The 22,767-nt window shown below is 36.8% G+C and overlaps 1 protein-coding gene and 1 pseudogene across 3 annotated transcripts in view; one reads left to right on the top strand and one right to left on the bottom strand.

Annotated features, from left to right (window-relative positions):
* The window catches only part of RTL9 (retrotransposon Gag like 9), an 84,297-nt gene extending 61,924 nt beyond the window's left edge, over positions 1-22,373 (bottom strand). For all 3 annotated transcript variants that reach the window (XM_036226945.1, XM_016145656.2, XM_016145659.2), the window contains exon 1: positions 20,166-22,373. The gene's annotated coding sequence lies outside the window, so the exon portion shown is untranslated. The remainder of the gene's footprint in view (positions 1-20,165) is intronic.
* LOC118607806 lies at positions 2,653-3,172 on the top strand (annotated as a pseudogene).
* Positions 22,374-22,767: the final 394 nt, after the last annotated feature.

Genomic DNA, 22,767 nt, shown 5'->3' with positions numbered 1-22,767 from the left:
TTCAGAGGGGAAGCCAAGGCCCGGGTCCTTGCATGTGTTATACATGTTTCCAGTCTTATGCTTCCTAATCTATGCACAACCCCCACCCCAGCTTACACCCTCACACTCATATACACACATAACATCAAATATTTTTACTGATGCCTCCTCAGTGTTTCCTGGCCTTTTTAATTTCATGGAATACATAGAGAAGTATATTTTTAAGTCCCAAGAGCCCTTGCTGTCCCAGACCCCTCCAAGCCCCTCCGAAGGTTGAAGCAATCAATAAATTGGAATATCAATTAATACACCAATTGGTATGCCACTATGCTATAATTCACAGGTACCTTTTATATACTCTAGGCGCAATGATCTGACTGTAAGTTCCTGATCAAATACAGACTAAAAAAATTGTAGAAAGTTGAACACTTAAATCTTTGACTATATTTTAAGCTTTGAACACCATTTTCTTCCACTTATATTTGAAGCTGGTAGATGAATAATTGCCTGATATTTAATGTGAGCCCATACATTTTTAGACATGTTATTTTAAACGTCTAATCAATATGAGTTCATTTGTCATTCTTTTCTACAAGCATGGCTCATCATAAACTCATCTGTGATTCATAAGAATATAAAAAAAATACTTCCATGGAAATTTTATCTTAATTCAGAATTATTGGTCTTTCTAAGTGAAACATTATGTGTTTGTACTTCTAAACAGATTTCATTGATAACTGTTCATTGGAGGAGAAGCATATTTTTTAAATTTTTCGAGTCTTTGACAAAATCATGGGTAAAAACTGGCCATATCTCCATGATGCCGATAGACCTGAATGAATAAGAAAGGAAGAGATGATATTGTTCAATGACTAGGCTGTTTGGTCCATGGACTACTTGCCAACTTCTGTGTGTTTGGTGTGAGAGTATTTCCTTTTCATCCACATGTTATGGCTTTGTATATGTACATGTCTTCTCACTAAACAACTTGGATGCCTCTTTCATGAGGGAATGTATAGAAGCAATGAGAACTTAAAACTGGACAGGGAAGGACAATGGGAAAATCGTGACAGAAGACATTCCTAAAATTGTTCTGCCACTGCCATGCAGTTGTAGCCCGAGCAAAAAAATTTGCAAATTTTCTACATTAAAGCACAACTGAGGCTGCAATGATGATGTAGAAAATTATGATTACTATTAAAAAATATATCAGAAGGGGAAGATAAATCATCAATATTATACTATTTATCAGAAAACTATTTAGACTAAGTCAGCTCTTATTAATCCACGTTCACAATAGATGCATGTGGTGCCCCTAAGCATGATAGTTGGGGAAACAATGACTTGCCCATGAATTCAGTGGTCCAGGGCCAATGTGGCAGTCATGTGTACTCTTAATACGCTATTTAGTTGTAGCTCTGAATTGAGTTCATGGACTTTAACAGTTTTGGTGTGAATGTGCAGAAAACTAAATGAGAGGATTTCATTCTATAAAAGCAAACCCAGAAAAGCTTAGTAGAATCACTGAAAAACAGCACAGAATAGCAGAGCTTTCATAAAACATTTTAAAATTACAGATCAATAGAGAGTGGCTTATAATTGTAGAAGAGAATAGGTAAAGAGGAAAAGCTTCACAATGATTCTCTCCACTTCCCACACCATAGTGAATCCAGTCTCCTTTTGAAGTTGAGATTAACCATGTTCCAGATGACAAAAAGTGGATAGAAGAGAGTGGCAGCCAGCTACTGTTCATGACTGAGGCTGGCTGAAGAAATAACTAACTTTTAACAGTCATGGGAAAGAGTCATACTGTACTAAGGGTTTACAAGGGAGAAAGTTTCTTTCTTAAAAGACATTATGGTCAAAATCTAGATGAAAGACCAATTTCACCTTGACTTGAGTGATAAGGTTGTTTGACTGGATTAATCAGATGCTTGGCTAGAGTGACCAAACAATTCAGCTCAATCCCTCCTGAAGCTAGGCATGATCCAAGAACTTAACAGAGCCATCTCTATTGTGTTGGATGTCAATAATTGTGATTTCTATTTAGCCTTGTGCTTTTGGGGCCTACAGCAGTGGGGAATCCCCTGAGACCTTTTGGGCATGTTCAGTTCACCTAGCTTCAAGATATACAGATCTTATTTCAAGATAAAGAATTAAAAAACTACATATGAGTTTTTACTTCTCAAATATTTTAGCTAAAAGTAGTGCTAATTTTCTCATTGTTATTCTTCTATGCAATCAAATAGGTAATCAGAATTCTTAGAATACATATTTTCCATGTAATTAACTATTAATATCACTTTGAAATGAAAAATAAGACAGAAAGCTTGTAAATATTTTTTTTCTATTTTAAAACTGAAATTGACCCTTGTATTTTTTTAAATAAAGGTTTTACATGGATCTATGAAGGACCCCATGTTGTATATATTTATGTACCTTGTAGAAATCCAGCAAGTATTAATTTGATCTTAAATTACATCAGCTTCTTTTCAAATACCTGTTTATTATGAGCATATGCTTTATCTATATATCAATGTAGATATGTTGTGGCATCCTGCTACATACAACTTGTAATGTTTCTCCATTGGGTCAAGTTTGTATTTTGTTCAAGTGAAAGAAAAAAAATGCTAATGACCTTTTGGCCAGAACTGCCATCTTCTTTATTTCTCCAAAATGACAAACACAAAGAGAAAGAGGAGAGGCACCTGCTATATGTTCTCTAGGCCTTTTAGAAAACATTGAGTTGTTTCTTTGGTCACATACATGCAAATCTACAAGAAAGGTGGTATTGTAGACATCAAGGGAATGGGTACTGTTTAAAAAGGAATCCCCCACACATGTTGCCATGGCAAAACCGAAGGGTCTACAATGTTACCCAGCATGCGGTTGGCATTGTTGTAAACAAACAAGTTAGAGCAAGATTCTTGCCAAGAGAATTAATGTACATATTGAGCATATTAAGCACCCTAAGAGCCAAGATAGCTTCCTGAAATGTGTGAAGGAAAATGGTCAAAAAAAGAAAGAAGCCAAAGAGAAAAGTATTTGTGTTCAACTGAAGTGCCAGCCTGCTCCGCCCAGAGAAGCACACTTTGTGAGAACCAATAGAAAGGAACCTGAGCTGCTGGAGCCCATTCCCTACGATTTCATGGCATAATTGGTTTAAAAAAAAATGAAATAAAAGACTTCTAAAAAAAACACTAATGATTAATTGGGGGAACAGACACTTCGGTGCTCTGTGGTAAACAAGCTAACTCAGTGTCCTTGGTAAAATAATACTTCCTCTTAGAGCAAGGAATCAAATAAACACAGGAAATGTCTATGCTTCTTAGCCTATTCATTCCAGTTAGAATCATGATCTACAACAACCTGTCTCTTTCCTTCCTTCCTTCCTTCCTTCCTTCCTTCCTTCCTTCCTTCCTTCCTTCCTTCCTTCTTTCCTTCTTTCCTTTCTTCCTTCCTATCAAATCAAGTGGCAGAAACAAAACAAAACCCCAGACCTTTTGACTTTCAGTCCAGTGCTAATATAAGTGTTACCAGAGGCCTCAAACTCTGATAAAAATTTTTGGGCACTTTAATTCAAACCAATGTTTCTCAAGCTATATTCTACAGAACACTAGCCAGCATTAATAAAGGACTCTTAGTCAATTAAGTCTGAAAAATGCTACATCTTCTATTTTCCCTTGGAGATTTGCAGTACATGTTAGTATTTTAAAGGCTATAAGAAGACTTACAGTAAATAACCCTGCTTAATTTTATTTAACTCAAAAATTTCCAACCTTACTTGAGTATGGATCTTTTTTTTATCTCATTGAATGCTTATTAACATCTTAAAGGGTTCCATAGTATGTAATTCGGGAAACATTAGTAAAATAAGTCAGAAACATATTGATTAAACTGTACTTACTTACTATGCTTTCAACACTTATGCTTAAAGAAAGTACCACTGGCACTGGAATCCAGGCCTTATGTTTTCTTGGCTAATTCACACTCTCCCCACTCATACATCACATGCTTTCCCCATGGTCTTTTTTTTTCTTCTGGTTGCTAACTATTGCTCAAGATCTCTCTAATTAGCTACTCTCTTGAGACAATAACTTTGTTAATCTAAGGCAATGGTTCTTAAAGTGTGGTCCCTGGATCAGCAGAATCAGCATCACCTAGGAACTTGTGAGAAATGCAAATTCTTCTGCCCCACTCACTTCAGACTTATTGAATCAGAAACTCTGGGGCAGGCATAGCAATCTGTGTTTTAATAACTTTCCAGGGGATTCTGATGCACACTTGGGTGTGAGAACCACTGATCTTCTAAGGCAAGTCTTTAAACCATTTTTGCTGCATCTGCTATTATTTCATCTTTCCTCTTATCAGTCAGGGAACAGCCTAGATAAAGTAAGTTACATCCCAGAAACATGTGCCTACATAATAGTCCCCTCCCCGCCCCCTCCCTTAGATCAAAAGATCAAAAGACAATTTCTTTGGCAAACAAATTCCTCATTTTCTCCTTTGATGTACTCAGTTTAGGATGAAAAGCTTTGCATGAAATATGTAAAGATTATCCTTTAGCCAGCCTATGCACACCAAGCAGCTCGCCACCTCCCCCCCTCAAGTCATTGTAAAGCTGAAACTTCTTAAAGGTACCAGACATATTTGTCTCTGAAAAATAAGCACATTTTAACACACCCAGATTCTGAGAAAAGGTTAAACAGTGGGTTCTTTACAATCCTATTGATGAATAAGCCAACAAATGTCTTCTGAATGCCTATTAAATGCAAAGCACTGTGCTCCATGTTCTGGGCTTTCATAAAGGAACATGATGTGGGCCCCTTGCATTCTGGAAGGTCACAATGTGGTTCAAGACAGGTAACTATTATATAAAAAACTGTCCCACAACATCAAGCAGAAACAAGATAGTGCCAGAACAGTGCTACTAAGCAATATGTATCAAGACTAGAAAGGTATATTGTTGAAAGAACATTGAGAAGCAGAAAACATAGGTTATAGTTCTTCCTCTTCCACATAATAGCTCTGTGACCTTGGTCAAGTAATAGCCTCTATGAGTTTTAATTGACATTCTGTAAATTAAGGGTAACAATACATACATGTCCAAAGGCAAGGAATGGAAATAGATGCATGCTGAGGTAGCTTTCAGTCTAAGACCTATGCTTCTAGAAGATCTCAAAATGAAAAGTCTGCAGGTGCAAAGCAGGATTGAATTCAGCAATGGTCCTAGAGAGTGCCTGCTTCAACCCAGAGTTGTCAGGTCTTCTAATTTTTCTAGATAAACAGAATACATATTTTATGTGACATTTGCCCATTACAATTTTTGTAGCTAATTCTATTTTTTTTAGTTGAACCAAGCAAAATGTGTCTGTGAGTCACATGTAGCTTGTTGTATTGCTAATTGGTAACTTCAGGACTAAACAGAGGCTACATAAGTCTTCATAAAGAAGGTAGAAATGTGGGGAATTTTGCTGAGGTTGAAATGAAATGGCAATATCAGTTAAATCATTAAGATACTTCACTTCAAATAGAGTCAATATATATTTTTTTTATTTTCTCCCCAAGACTTTGTTTAGTATTACACAGGCATGGCTGCAGTCAATTATAGATGACTTAGATCCCTCCTTCTTAAAGCTTTCCCTGGTCACCCCATCCCCAAAGTTCTCTCTCCTTCCTTTGAGTTCCTGTAGCAATTATTTTCCATGCAATTCATTTGGCAATTAATCACATAGTGCCTTGTGGCATCTTTTCTATTGTGATCTTGAACTGCTATGTCAACATGTTATAATTATTTAAATTCCCAAATGTTTGCATCTTCTTCTCTAAGTTAGTAAGCTCTTTGAGAATAGAGGCCAGATCTTACTCCCTACAGAGCCTGGCACAGAGAAGAAGATTAATCTGTTTTGAATTTAATTTCAAAGGACAGTAGTAGAGAAAGGTTGTGTACCTAAGGGTAACTCTCTGCTGGTTTTTAGATCTCATCCTCTTCAATGCAGTCTGTACTCTGTATCATATGTGAGCATGTAAATTTCTATTTAATAACAATAGCTTCAAGAAGTGAAAAAGTAACATGCAGAATGAGAGAAAATATTTGCAAAACATATATCTGACAAGGGTATAAAGAACTATTACAACTCAATAATAAAAAGACAGCCAAATTTTAAAATGGACAAAGGATATGAATATACATTTCTCCAGAGAATATATAAGGATGGCCAATAAGCTCATGAAAAGGTGCTCAACATCATTAGCCATCAGGGAACTGCAAATCAAAATCATGAAATGCCATTTCACATCCTCTAGAATGGCTATAAAAGTCACAGATAATAACAAGTGTTGATAAAGATGTGGAGACATTGGAACTCTCATTCCCACCACTGGTGGAATTTAAAATGGTATAGCTGCTGTGGAAAACAGTTTGGCAGTTCCTCAAACCATTAAACACAGAGTTACCATATAATCCAGCAATTTTACTTTTAGGGTATATACCCAAGAGATATGAAAACATATTTTCACACAAAAACTTGTAAATGAATGTTCATAGAAACATTATTCATAATAGCCAAAAGATGGAAAACAACCAAAATGTCACTTAAGTGATAAATAAAATGTGGCATATCTACGCAATGGAATACTATTCAGCATTAAAAAAGAATAGAGTGCTGATACATACTACAATGTGAACGAACCTTGAAAACATTATGCTAAGTGAGAGAAGACAGTCACGAAAGAACATCAATTGCATGAGTCCATTTATATGAAATGTCCAGAAGAGACAAATCTGCAGAAAGTAGTTACTTGGGGCTGAGAAAGGGAGGCATTGATGAGAATGGCTGCTAATGGGTACAGGGTTCCTTTTAGGGGCGATGAAAATGTTACAAAATTAGATTTTGGTGATGGTTGCACAATTCTGTGACTATATTAAAAACCACTGAACTGTAGACTTTAAACAGGTGAATTTAATGGTTTTATAGTATGTGAATTATATCTCAATAAAGTTGTTAAAATAATAATAGATAATATTTATGTAGCACCTACTGTGTGACACTCTTCTGAGTGTTCTGTTGTATTAATTCATTTAATACTCACAAAATTCCTAAAAGGATAGTACTTTTATTGTCTTTATTTGACCAATGGAGAAATGGAGTTACACAAATATTGATTAGCCCAAGGTCTCACAGAAGTAAATGGTGGAGGTGGGCTTCTAATCCAGGCCATCTGCATCTAGAGTGCTATATTCTTTAACATAATACAATATTGGACTTAAATAGCCAATTCTTGTCATTTCTCCATAATTCTGCTGAAACTCTGATGGAGAGAGTCTGCACAGACTTGGACTATGCTAAAAGTGAGTATGGTGAAAGTTAATTAGCAAATAAAAGGAAAGAGGCTACAGAGGAATGAGTTTATAGACATTCTGGCTCCAGAGTAATTTCGCAACTCTTTCTTCTGCCTATCACAGGAAGAGTATGTACCCTGTATCTAGTGAGGGACTGTATCTGGTGGCTATACGTGCGGGTGGATGGTGCTGGAGTAATCTTGACAGAAAGGATTTTATAGTGATTCAGCTGACCATGTCTGTCAGCTAGAGGATGGTACCCCAGTTCTGAGTGACCCATGAAATACAATGAAGATGACTCATATTTTCTTCTTTATTCCTAGGAGTAAATGGGGTTATCCTGTCTTCCTGGATGCCCTAGATACCCAAGTTTTGGAAGATAACTAGGTTCATTTACTCAAGTTCAAGCATTTCTTTATAAATGCAAAGGAATACAAAGTCGATAACCCCAATCACTTAGTGACTGTTTACCATGCACTGTGCATTTTGTGTACTGATTTATTTAATCCTTAAGTATCCCTATGAGGTAGGTACTATTATTATCATCCCCATTTTACAGATGAGGAAACTGAGGCTCAGAGAGATAGAAATCTTACAAAAACTAAGAACAGAGCCAAGATTCAACCACAAGTCTCTCAGATTTAGTGCTTTCCCCCCTATAAAATAGTATCTCCAGCAAATATTTAATGAGCCCACGCTTATACAAGGCACTATAGGGAAGAAGGTAATACAAGTGTCCTATCCTCAAAACACTTATAAACCAGCTTATGAGACAAGATATAAACACAGCAAAAGTTATATAATGCTATAATAATAATATAATCATAATATAATAATACAGGTATATTACACATACGAGTACGCTACCTATTTATAGTAATATAACATCAGAAGAGATGACGATGTCTACTATTTATTAACATTTGCAATTTGACAGGCTCTTTTCTAAAGGCATTACAAGGATTATCTCATTTATTCTACTTTATAAATGAGGAAACTGAGGCAAAAGGAAGTGAAGTAATTGCCCCAATACCTCATAGCTCACAAGTAACAGTCAGGACTCAAACTCAGGCAGTATGCCTCCAGAGCACATCCGATAATATTACATAGTATTTCCATGATAAGTATGGTACTATAATAAGGATATAAAAATGTTATGGGAGCCCAGAGGAGAAGGCTATTAGTTTCATCTGGGGCAGTCAGAAGAAATTTCCCACAGGATGCAATAGTTATGCAGGGTCTTAAATGAGGGTAGGAATTTACTGGTGAGATAAGAGGAATAAGAGTGTTCTGAGCAGAAGGAACAAACAGCATGTGCACGAATTTCTGCAAAGACTTAGTTTATCTGAGGAATGTTGAAAATTTAAGTACGACTGGAGTCTAGAAAATGCCAGGATTGTGAAGGGGTGGGGAAAAGTGGTGAAAATTGAAGATGAAACTGGAGGAGTAGGCTGTGTAATCAAAGAGTGAAGGATATTAAAAACAGTAGAAGACTTAATAAAAATGAACTCAAATATGTTATCTACTATGATATTCCCCTCCCTTTTTATTTATCCATGACTTTTAAAAAAGTACTCTTTATCTTTCCAAGCTTGGGAAATGAGCTTTGCTAAGCAAAGATAAGGGTTATTGGGGGTAGAAGGGCTTAAAGGGTGTACTTAGGAGATGGGCCATGTTGCAAAAGAAGATTGTAATGAAGAAATATCCTGGAAGAAAGAGTTTCATATATTTCATTGAGGGGGAGGGGTAGATACCCTTCTTCAATATACCATTAGGTTGAGTGCAAGCATAAGTTACCCACTCAGGATGGATGGATGGATGGATGGGTGGATGGATGGATGGATGGATGGATGGATGGATGGCTGGCTAGCTAGATAGATAGCTAGCTAGATAGATGATAGAGATATGTATGCATGTATGTATATATACATATATAGGTGTATACACACACATATACTGGGAAGAGGGATGGTTCTGAAATCAGGAGGAAGAAGCTACTGGTTGGCTTTTTTTAAGAGTTTCTCATCCCAGACATAGATCCTTAGTCATTCCTTCCTCCACAGGTCTAGGGGTCTTTTTTAGTTCCTTTGCAACTTCACTCCGCCAAACTAAGGGAGTTCTACTATTTCCTATAGGCAATGGACTACCATAGAGGATTATAAGCAGGGAAGTATTAGGAGACTCAGTCTTGAGGTATATTGAAGCCAGAACTAGAGGGAGGGAGAGACTAACTAGAAGCAGGAAGCCTGGTCCAGGTGAGAGAGTGCATGGAATTCAATTCATAGCGAACCTGTCAGTGGGAGTTGGGAAAAGGGCCTTGATTCAGGAGAACCTTCTGAGGTAGACTCACAGCAACCTGGTGACCAATTGAATATAGAGGAAGACAGAGAAGGGAGGGGACTCTAGGAGATAGCCAGTTAATTTGACAAACCAATTACCAGTAGGAGGTTTGTTTACAATACTTGTCTAACTGGGTTGATACACCAAAACCATCTATGAGTTATACCCTTCCTCCTTATTTTTACTATTTTTCATCATTCAGTCTAGCACTCAACTTCATGGTTTCCCCCCTGCCTCTTTTGTAGTTTCTCTTCTGCTCTTTTAACAAAAGGAATCAGAAAATCTGCAAGTGCCATTTCTACAACCTTCATCTATGTCTCCCAGATTCTGGTAGTCTTTGTTGCTGTTTCTTTCCTTTACAACTGGTACACTGCTTACCCACACTGTTTAATAAATTAATCATGACCCATTGTCCTCTTTCTTCCAGACTTGTACATAATTACCTTGTGTTTGTGTGTGTGGTTTGTTTCTTCTATGTTTTTTTCCATATGAACTTCTGAGTTTTTGCTGCAATATTTAAAAACAAAGAGAGAATTTTGATGAAAGCGTAGACTTAGGGTATAAATAAACAATTCTAAGGAAATATATTTTTAAATACTGTCAATAACATAGAGGAGCCATGGATTCAGATCTGAATCAGATTAATCTTCCTAAAGCACATCTCTGATTATGTCATTTTTCTACTCCAAAATTTTTCATTGTTCCCTCAGGTTGATGGGGAAAAATAGTTCAAATTTCTAAATCTTGTGTGTTCTGTCTCCAACATAATTTTGCAACCTTAACTCCTACTACTTTCCTACAGGTAGTTACATTTTCCCATGTTTGTTTCTTTAGTCATATTATTCATTCTAGCTTCCTCACACTGCCCTATTCCCATCTATTGAAATGCCAACTGTTTCTTTGTCCTTGGAAGACCTGATGATGATGATAAAGAATCAGGCCTGGCTTTCAAATTCAGATTTACTACTTACTGACTGAGTGATCTTGAGTGAGCCTTTCTCACCCACTGAGACTCAGGTTCCTCACCTGTAAATGCAGACCATAATAATCTATTCCCACAGTTTGAGTGAGGAATAAATTATATAACACATGTAGACACATCTACCACAGTATCCACCACATAGTAGATGCTCAGTAAATTAGCGGGTAGATAAATTTCAGGGAGTTTGGAGAGCACCTGAAGGTCATTCATGGATTTCAAATTAGAAATCCTTGAATTTTAATTCAGCAATATTGGGAAGGTGAACTAAATGAAAAAAATACTTTTACTTCCTCATTTACCATTACTTTACTCATCCCTCAAGAGTATGTTTGTGTGTACATGTGTGCACATGCACGTGTGTATGAGAGAGTACGTGTTGTGGGAGACAGGTATTTACTTCAGCAACTACATTTCAGAGGGAATTGAGAACATAAGACTTCTTTTCAATATAGGTAAAATTAGATGCCAGGGAAGTTGAGTCACTCTGAGGAAGGCCCTGAATGGACCCAGAGGGGAAAAAAGAAGACTGTGTAGAAAACCATGATGAGCTACAATATTCTCTAGTTCTGAAGTCACAACTTGTCACTGAAAGAAAATGTAGAGTCTCTTGAATTGAAGGAGGCAGCATGACAGAAGACTTCTATGGTCTATAATTTAAAAGAACACTAAAAGAACAGCTGAAAACAGATCCTTATTTGTCTCTCATGGAGAATTAATATCAGATGAAAACCAGAATCTCATCAAACCATTTAGTAAGAGTGTAGGCCATGTAAAAATGCTCCCTAAAAGCTATCAGAAAGAGAAAGCAATCAAGACTAGAACATAAGAGAGCAATTCAAAGGTGCAGTAAAAAAGAGGTGGGGTAGTGTAATCCAGATGATCATGAAAGAATAAGTTGTTAAAGAGAAAACCAGGGAGGAGTCTCAAAAATATTATGCTAGTGGTGAGCACAGTGATGGGAACAGAGAGCTATTAACAGCAAAATATGTGGAAAAGAAGCTATGCTTGCTGTTAAGAGAGCTCTACCCTCCATCAGATTGGCAGAGCCTGAAGGGGAGGGCAGCAGCTGCCATTTCAATGTCTCTCAGGACCATTCGAATGTGTCTTTCTAGAAAATGGTTCACAAAAAGGAATTGGTAGCTCCCAGGGCACACCCAGTTGTCAGTTGATTGGCAGTTGTTGACACAGTCATAACCACAATGAAGTTTTCATAATGAGTTATTATTAATGGAATTAAAACTGCCTGTGAGAACTATAATTGCTCTAATCAGTACTACTATTTAATTCCATAAATTCAACATAATATTGAACCACCTGGCATATGTTCTATGCTGTGCTAGTTCATATAGAATCATTAATTCATTTATTGAGCACCTACTGTGTACCAGACACCCTTTGGGCTTTAGAGATGTAGCAGTGACCAAAAAAGACAAAAACCCCTGCTCAATTTGAGTTTATATACAAACAAAAAACAACGAAAAACAAAGCAAACTAATTGCTACCCAACAAAAAACAAAGCAAACTAATTGCTACCCAGCATCTTGTAGGTATCAGGTACTTTACATACATTATCACATTTAATCCATACAACAACAACCTATGAGAAAGGTCATTATCACCATTTTATAGAAGAGGAAGGTAAGGCTCCCAAACAGACCAAGATTGCACAGCGAGGTAGTGGCAGAACTGACATTTAAAGCCATCCATGTCTGTATCATTCCGAACTCCATGGATTTCTCCTCTTTAACTTTTTGACCTTCCACAGACCCTTAGGATCAATTTCATCACCTTCAAGGTTTAACTTTTGAAGATTGTTGCCTAATGGCTACTCATAAATGCCAAGATTACTCAACAGTTCAGTAGATCAAAGTCAGACCCTGGGGATATAGAGATAAGACATAACCTTTACCTTAACTTCTTTACTGAATAGATGGAGAGGCAGTTTAGCGGAATACATAAGAGCCCATGTCCTCGGGGAAGACTCAGTGGCTTCAAATCCCAGATCTGCTTCTGCCTGTTACTATCTGCATAACCTTGGGCAAGTTACTTATCTTTTCGGTGCCTTAGTTTTCCCATCTGTAAAATGGGGATAATAGTACCTGCCTCATGTGGAGGAAGGATTGTGGGAATTGAGGAAAACAATAGCAAACATGTATATACTGCTTATTATATGCTAGGCAATATTCTATGCACTTTTCATATACATTGCCTCTTTCATATCTAACAGCACTTCTCAAAGTGTGGCTCAGGGACCCTGGAGGTCTGTGAAGTCAAAACAATTTTCATAAAAATTCTAAGACCTGTTATGCTTTTTTCACTTTCATACTCTCACAAGTGTATAGTGGAGTTTTCCAGAGGCTGTATGATGTGTGATAGTGTAATACACTGAATGCAGAAGCAGATATGAGAATCCAGCTATCTTACACTGATCTGGTTATTTAAAAGATGGAAAAATGGAAAACAATACTATTCTTCTCACCACATTTTTGGGGGGGGTTGGAAAATATAATTATTTATTAAAAATATGTGATTTATGTTAACATGTGTAAGGGGATTTAATATTGTTATTTTAATAAATTGATAAATAGGTATTTCAAAAATTTCTCAATTTTAATATCTAATGAGGTAAATACTAACAGATATAAGCCAAAGAAACAAACACTCTTTGAGTTTCTCAATCCTTTTTAAGCATGTAAAAATTATGAGGCCAAAAAAATTGAGAACCTGTGATACAAATAACTCCTGAAATGTATTTAGCACAGTGTCTAGCACATAGTAAGCACTTGACAAATGTAAGTAATTATTATTATTACACATACAACCATAATAAGAACTGTATAGTGAATGCCTTAAAAGAAATGTTAAATGCTGAGGAAGTTCACAGAAAAGAAAGCTCATATCCAGCTGAAGGATCCTAAAAAGGCTTCATGAAGTAGGTGACATCTGACATGGACACTAAAGAATGAATAGGATGGTAAATGGAGAACCCTGTGGAGCGGGATTGATTCCAGATAGAAAAAAAACACTGAAAAAGGAGAGCATAGCATGTGCTCTGGAAACAAGTGATCGAATTTGGTTGAAGCTAAAGGTATATACAGAAGAGTAATGGGAGAGAAGGCTGAAAAAAAACAGTAAGTACTTAACTATGAAAAGCCTTGAATGCCAGGATAAGAAGTTTGCACGTTACTCATTAGGTAAGGGGAGCCACTAAGGATCTTTAGCCAAGGGCAGAAGTTTAGAAAGATGATTGACAGTTACATTTAAGATTGATTGGAGAAAGAGAGGTTGGACATGTATTGACTGGTTAGGAGGCTATAGCAACAATTCAGGAGAGAGGGGATGAAGAACTGAGCCAGGGTAGTGGCCCAGGGTATGGAGGAGAGGGGAGAGATGTAAAAGAATATGCACATCTATTAAATAATAATTATTCAGTGAACTCCCATGATCTACTCTGTTTCTCCCCACCCTCAAAGATCAGTCATGATGGAACTATTTCATATTTATGGCCCCAATGCAGTGCCACATTGTAGCCAAATAAACTGGGTAGAATAAGAATGTAAGATTTCAAAATGAATGTCCACAAGGAAATGTGGGTCCCCAAAAAAAGGACAAAAGTGGAGAAGTACTGGAATTGAGGGTAGATATTAAAATGCAGACTCCCTGTACCAATCAAAATGAGTGGAGATATCTGGCTTATGCAATCTAGTGGAAAGAGAAGTTATGAGATGAGCCCAAGGCCAAATGGAAAGTATTTTTTCAGACAAAAGCAAAAGAAATGTTCCATTTGTCCTGAGCAAGAAAATGCTGTGCAGCACGTGGACATAGTGAGGTAGAGATTGGTACATAATAGTTCCAGCCTTTTGGCCAGTTAATAAATGGTTTGTTTCATTTTTTTAAGCCAAGCTATTCAGTGATTCACTACAATGTTCCCTTAATTCTCATTCCATTCTTTCTGTACTGCATAAGGGACAATTAATTTCCTGGAAAACTGTGGGCATCTGTGCTCTGCTATGCAGGCTGTTTTACAGAATGATGAAGAGGTGGGATAGGGGTCTTGCAGACAAATAGAGAGTTATTAAAGTTCCTACTATTTCAAGTGTCTAATGAATATAGCTTTTCTGGGCAGGAATGAATTTTATTCTTATTTCTGATCCTGTGAAAAGTCGATGTATGTAAAACATTCTCCTGGTAAGATTCCAAGATTGAATTTAAACAGTCCTATTCTGTGAGGGAGTGTTTTCGAGGCTAGAAATAAACCTTTTGAGTCCCATTCTCCTTGAAGGTTTATTATTATTTTCATTACTGTTTACTAGCAGCTCCATTTCACCTTCACCCACAGCCCATTACCAGTATCATACTATGATTAAGAAGACTAAATGGGAAGGGGTTTCTGTTTCCCTAGGCGAGTCTGAAAGATTTGTCTACTGGGCTAGTAAGTGCCCAAGAAGAAGCAAATTACCAAATGTCATACCTTCCCCTATCCCAATAACAGAAAGAAAACAATGGATAACATTTCTCAAGGGCTCACCAAGTGCCAGGTGCACTTGACTTGAATCATCTCACTGAAACCTCACCATAACCCTGCAAAGCAGGCACTAGGATCATATTGTAGGTAGAAGAATAGTCTCAGAAAGGTTTAAGTGACTCGTTCAAAGATACACACCAGCTAGTAATTGGTAGGGTCAGATTTGAACCCAAATCTCTAATTCTAGCCGTTATGTCTCACCACCACTAAGAGTTTCCTTTTTCTTCTGAGTGCTTGTGCTGCCCACAGGGCAAAGCATGTTTTTGGTGCCTCAGATGGTTATAGCATTATGGATCTCTCTGAGTCACCTTGTAGAATTCTCTCTCATCTGAAAGCCTCTGAGGTGTCATGTCAGCCACCTCAGGGAGCTACTCTAATGCATTGGGCAAATAGAATCTCATATTAAGGTCATCTGGTCCAGTGCCTCAGTTCAGGTCAACTCCTCTCTCTAACATCCCTTTCTAGAGTTCAACTAATTTGGGCTTGAAAATTTCCAGTCAGGGCTGGCTTCATGAGTGTACAACTACTTCATTTTGCACTGGGCCTGCTAATTGTGTAGTGATCCTGGTTCTGGGGAAGAGAAAGTCACTAGCTCAGGAGGTAGACCATTCCATCTTTAGACTGCTCTGTCACTTAGCAAGGGCGTCCTTATGGTTTGAAGAAGTCAGTTCATCAACCGTTTCTCCCCACTGGCTTCAAAGACAAATAGACTTAAGATAAAATTTCTAGCTCTGAAAATTCTTCACCATGGCTGTAAGTTATTTAACCTCTCTCAACCTCAGTTTCCTCATTTTTAAAGACAGATAGGACATAGCACATTGCATGCAATCAATGAATTTTAACTATAATTAATATCATTATTACTCCTACAATGAATACATTTGGGTGCAAATGACAGAACATGGTACAGAACACAGATCCTGATGTGTTCCTTACCTAAATTTGGGAAGTAACTTTAAGTGTCTTATATTTTCACTATTCTTACTTTCGATACTAAGAAAATTTGTTATCATTAGCCCACTTATTATTTTACCTTTAAAGTACTGCAACAAGCCTTCTAATTTAATTAAAAAATACTTCTCAATAGTAGCTGTAGTATTTTAAAATAAGATTGCTTAGTGTTTTAGTTCCATGTAATAGTTTCCCATCCCTGATCTTATCTGAAGCTCGCAATAACTCTATGAGGCAGGCAGGGCAGGCATTAGTCCACTTAACGTTCATTCATCTATTTAACCACTATTTACTGAGGCTCTACTATATGCTAGGCCCTGTACTAGGAGTTAGGGATACCATGGTGAACAAAGCAGATCTGGTCACGACCCTCTAGAGCTTAAAGATTTGCTGATGAGGAAATTAGCCTCAGTGTTTAAGTAATCTGCATAGGTCATACGGATAGTAGGAGGTAAATTGATGACTAGAACTAAGATTTTCTAATGCTCATTCCGGTGGACATTACACTCTTCCATTCTGTCTCTTGTTCCCCTGTAACTATTACCTTCCTCTCATACACTTCCCCCTTAGCTCTAAGTCATCTTGAGTTTGCTATTAGACTATTTTCCTAAACATCACTTTTAGTCTTACCAATGCAGTTTCGTTACACATGGCTCTCACTAGTTAGGTGGTTCAATGTAAAGACACCTTAGTATCTATGAGCTGTTTGTTGAGCAGTTCACCTATATATTTGTATAGATAACCTATCCAGTAACCCAGAAGTGGGAGGTCTAGCGACCTGCATCACTTCACTTGATCTCTTAGCTCCTTCTTTAGTCCTCTTTGGCTAGCCAGATAATAATTTCTTTTTTAAAAGGCTTAAGTGACTCCCAATTAACCATGTATCTTATCGAATCCCAACACTGCCTGGTTTTCTAGGCCCTCCATAATCTGGGCCCACCCTGCCTTTGAACCTTATCTCTTTACTCCCCCATTCTTCACATATCCACCCGAAGCTAATTTCCTAGCCTATGACCTGTTCATGCACCTAATTCACCACTCTAGATTCCATAAATCTAGAAGCTCTCTTTTATCCCTTCCATCTAAAATAAATCCTACTCAGCCTAAGTCCTACTTCTTTTATGAAAGCTTCTTTAATGACTCTAGCTCTCAATGATCTCACCAATATCTAAATAGTCCTACATCTGAATTTTAAAAATTAATCCCCCAAGTACACGCTAGAGTGGACCTCATTTGACAGCTCTTCATTTGAAAAAGTCCTGGGGATTTTAATTGGCCTCATGCTCAATATGAATCCATAGTAATTATGCAGCTGCAAATATATAAATTAATAGATAGTTAGGGGATGCGACCTCAGGCTGTACTAAAAGAAATATTATGCCTAAATTGAGAGAAATAATGTCTCTACTGGACTCATTAATTCACTCACTCATTCATTAAAAACATTAATTTACCAGATGGGAGGGGTGTTGGGAGGCTGGGTGAAGAAGGTGAAGGGATTAAAAAGTACAAGTTGGTAGTTACAAAATAGTCATGGGAATGTAAAGTACAATATAGGAAATATAGTCAATAATATTATAACTGTATATAATGCCAGGTGGGTACTAGACTACTTGGGGGCTCACACTGTAAATTATATAAATATCTAACTGCTATGCTATATACCTGAAACTAATACAAGTTAATAATGAATGTTAACTGTAATTGAAAAAAATTAAATACACATTAATGTCTTTTCAATGTACATATCCTTTGTCTCAGAAATTCCACTTTTAGGAATTTATCCTGCATAAATACCTTGCAGCATTATTTGTCTCTAGTAAATTTTAAGATTTTCCTTTTATCTTTGATGTGAAGTTTCACCATGATACATCTAGGAGTTATCAATTTGTCTTAATTTATTCTGCTTAAGACTAGGTCCAGGATTTTAACCTGAGGACTCATGTCTTATCAGGTCTGGAAAATTCTCAACTATTTCTCTTTGAACATTACCTCTATTAGATGTATGCAGAGCTTCTTATTCTGTCATTTGTAGCTACTAATTTTTCTTTCACAGTTAACATTTTTATAGCGCTGTTATATTCTATGATTATCCCAGCTCTATTTGTTATTTCACTAATTCTCCCTTCAATCATGTCTTATTCATAGTTAACCTGTCAGTTGATTTTTAACCTTTCAATGGAATTAGAACTAAGGTCTTCCAATGCTCATCCCATAATTTCTACTTTTCATTTCTAGAATTTTCTCTGGAGGAATATGTGTGTGTATGTGTGTGTCCTCGCTTTATTTATTCTGTCCTTTTAAATATACATATTTAAACCTTTAACATACAATATTTTAAAGTCTGTTCAGATTGCTATATTATCTGTAGTTCCTTGGAACTGAATTCTCCCATTTCTTGTACATTCTGACTATTTCTCATTGTAGCGGGTTTCTTCATCTGATTTATAATTTTCTATGTGAGCTTATGTTCTGTAGGAGCTATATGCGGTGAGAATTTGACTCTAAGTTGTACAGATGGCTCTATGGACAGTTCTTCATTTGTCTCTACTAGAGTTCTATGGTTTTCTCAGTTCTGAACCAGTTCTTATATTAAGCTCTCATGTTAGGGCTTCTGAACTATGTGGCTACTATGAATTTGGGTCTCATACCAGTGCGTAGCTAATGTTTTGATTTTTACTCTTCTTATGGGTGAGTTTATTTCTACCTTATTCTAGGGAAGAATGTCTATATCTTCGTTGTAGAGATGCAGGATAGCATAATAGTTAAGATCATGGATCCTGGAGTCAGGATGCCTAGCAGTGTGACTTTAAGCAAGTTTCTTAAACAATTTATTCCTTATTTGTATAATGAAAATTTTAATAGTACCTACTTCATAGGGTCTTGTGAGAATTAAATAAATTAACACATGCAAAGCATGTAGAATAGTACCTGGCACAATATAAGTACTAAATAAAATTTGTTATTATTGTGCTCTAGCTATTTGACAAATCTGGTTTCAATTCATAAATGAGGCAGCTCTCTACTGGTCCTTGTTTTGTGCAGGAAGCACAATTATAACTCAAATCCAACCCTTCAAGGGACTCAAAACATCAGGCTCTAAGGAACATATCTGGTCTCATTATCCCCATGAATTGTGAAATTTCAAGACATGCTTATTGCTGTGATTTCTGAGTTCTCTTTTTGTTTCTGGAATCTGGAGGGTTTCCTTCTTTGTCCAATGTGTCTCTGGTTTTGAGTTGTGTTGCTTATAATAGTGAACAATATTAGATAACCTAAATGAATTATGGTACATTTTTCAAAAGGCGTACAGATGGTCCCCAACTTATGATGGTTCAACTTACTATTTTTTGACTTCACAATGATGCAAAAGTGATACACATTCAGTAGAAATCATACCTCAAATGTTGACTTTTGATCTTTTCCTAGGCTTGTGATATGCAGTATAATACTCTTTCATGATGCAGGGCAATGGCAGCAAGATGATTTTGCCCAACTGTAGGCTAATGTAAGTGTTCTGGACATGTTTAAGGTAGGCTAGACTAAGCTTTGATGTTCAGTAGGTTAAGAGCATTAAGTGAATTTTTGACTTATGATATTTTCAACTTACAGTGGGTTTACTGGGATGTAACTCCATTGTAAGTCAAGGAGCATTTGTACAATTCGGTCATAAAAAATAATAAAGTAGGTGTGTATACCCTATATGGGCTTACATAAAATACAGTTGTATTGTATCGTTAAGTGAAAAAAAGCAAGGAGCAGAGAAATACATGTATACAATTGTTTGTAAGTAAAATTTATGCTTTTTTGTGCATACAAAAGATACCAGAAGGATACACATCATAAATTATTACCATGGTTACTTCCTACATAAATGTGAGGGATAGACTTTTACTTTTACTTCACTATTTTTCCTTTGGTTATAATTTTTAAAATAATTGGCAAGCATTTCTTTTTCAAATACTAGTAATTTGAAATAAATATAAAAACAAATACTCTCTCTCCAATTTGACCGCCTTTCAAAAGAAAAGATAATCAACACTTACCAAGCATCTACTTGGCCAGGAGGCAAGATAATAATGATGAATAAGCTTCATTTCCCACCATAAGAAGCTCAAGATCTAATGGGAGAAACACACATAATTAAACACAGGGTGCTGTAAGAAATGTTCTCAAGGAAGTAGGGGAAGAGCTAACTTTCTCAAAGAAACCTCACAGGGTTACTGGGGCCCAAACAATGTAAAATTTACCAAGTATACAGGGAGGGAAAGGTATGGTAGCAGTCAAGTGTCCACTGAGAAATTGATGGCATACTTACGCAAGGAAAGTAAGGAGTTGTTTAATGAGGGACTGTTTACAACTGTGTAAGCAGGGTTAAGAGAAACCAATAAAGGATGGTGAAGCACATCAGGGAGACTTTACCATCTTTAGACCGGAAAGGCCAAGAGGAGGGAGCAGTTACCAGAATCCAGAGAGAGTGGCTGTAGCTATGGAAGATGGCTGCCAAAAAGTTCGTGGCCTCTGGTAGATCCTTCTATAAGGACTCAACCAAAATGTTGACACTTCAGAGAGGAAACCAGAAGAATAAATACCTAGACTTTAATCTGCTTCTGATCTCCAATTCCTTGCTAGCGCCTCCTATTGATGATATGCAACAAGAATCCAGAGGACAAAGAAGCCAATTAACATAGTCCATAAAGGATCTGGAGGGGCAAATAGAGAATATTCCTCATGGGCGTTTTGTGCTGAGAGAGCCATAAGGGTAAAGGAATAAGAGCAAGAAATCATAAGGGATATTGGAAAAGCAAAGAATATGTAACTAAATTTGTGGGGAAGAAAAAGATGGGTTGGTAGATTGCATAAAATGGGAAAGTATTGACAAACTGTATGAGTTCCAAATTTGTTAATTTGCAAACTGCTGATCCATGGGACAAAATTGACCTGCATATGTCTTTTGTCTTGAGTTTGAATATGAATATCTTTAGACAACTAAGTGGACTCTACAGGTCCTACCACTTGTCATTATTTCCCACCTGGCCTACCTTACTTTTTTTTAACCTACTTGCTTCTGAAGACATTTCAGGAAAAAAATACATATTAGAGCCTGTTCAAGAGAGAGCAAAGCATATGAGTTTGAAAACCCTGTCAAATTAAAAGTTAAGGGAACTAGGCCATTAAGTCTTGGAAAAGAGATGACATAGAAGGAAATGATGGCTTTCTTCAAGCCAACAAAAAACTAACATAGAGAAGATAGAGTAGATCCATTTTGTGTCATCTCTTCATTCATCTGACAAATAATTGCTTGTATGTCCTCTGTGTACCAGGCACCAACAGGAACTGCTCCAAATAACAGAATTAGGAACAAGGGGTATTGGTCCAGATTTAGACTCAGGATAGTGATTCTTAACCTTTGAATCTGATAAAATGTATGGGCCCTCTCTGCTAGAATATGTATTTATATACATGCATAAATTATCCACATGCAATTTCAGGAGGGTCACAGACCAGCGAAACCCATACATGGACTCCAGGCTAAGAATCCCTGGAAAATATAATATACAATGTATATTATACATTAAAAAGAAGGACATAGACATCGAGCGAGAAAAGAAAGGTACAAAATAGTGTGCATAGGTTTTTTAATGACTACACACAGAGATATGTATGTATAATATATAGGCTACCTCTAGAAAAATACACAATAAGGTAGTAAAAATGATTGCCTTCAGGAAGGGAACTTGGTGGTTGAGGAGAGAGGGAAACTTTAGCCTTCACTTTGAGGGAAATGAGATGCCTTGGTCTAGTTTTAACAGAGGAGCAACATGAACTGACTTATGTTTCTAAAGGATTTGTGCAAAAATTCTGGTAAAAAAAGGTGTCTTATAATAAGGTAGTAGCAGTGGCGGAATATACTTTTCACTATTTGCCCTTTGAACACCTGGCATTTTGAATCATGTATATCTAATACCTATTTAAAACATATTATGTATTAGAAAAGAACTCTTGGCAAATATCTTTCTAAGAATTAAATACATCCAATTATGGAACATTTTCTTTAGACTCTATGGAGCTTCCTGGAAGGCCTCATGCAAACATTAAATCTACCACTGGGAAAGTGGTCTTGAGGAGTCCTGCGCTTTCAGGAGATTGCTTTAGATGATGAGGGTAATCTGTTCCCCCGTGAAAATGCCAGGAGTCTAAGAACTCTTATTGCACTTATAATCATTCTTTATATATGTGACTGATATTTATTGAGCACCTATTATATGTAAGGCATTGTGTTAGGCACTGGGGATATGGCTGTGACAAAATAACATCCCTGCAGTCCTGAAGCTTGCATTCTAGTGGTAGAGCTGAGTAATCAAGGGGGAGAGTGGTAGAAGTGGAGTTCAAAGAGGTAATAGGGAAGAAGCCAGCTCATGCAGAATCTTATAGGTAATTCTAAGGACTTTGGATTTTACAGTGAACAATATAAAAGCCATAGGAGTGTTTTGAGCAGAACCATGATGTGATCTGACGTGCATGGTTAATAAATGGATTTTGCAATTTTTCAAGTAAGAAATGATTCTGACAAATCATTTTGAACAAGACAAACAAAAACTTATAGACACAGACAACAGTTCAGTGTTTACCAGAGGGAAAGGGGAG

This window comes from Rousettus aegyptiacus, unplaced genomic scaffold (assembly GCF_014176215.1).
Source record: "Rousettus aegyptiacus isolate mRouAeg1 unplaced genomic scaffold, mRouAeg1.p scaffold_m13_p_9, whole genome shotgun sequence".
Taxonomy (NCBI): domain Eukaryota; kingdom Metazoa; phylum Chordata; class Mammalia; order Chiroptera; family Pteropodidae; genus Rousettus; species Rousettus aegyptiacus.
Note: the sequence above shows the minus strand (reverse complement) of the source record. Positions and strands in the feature narration are given on the sequence as shown.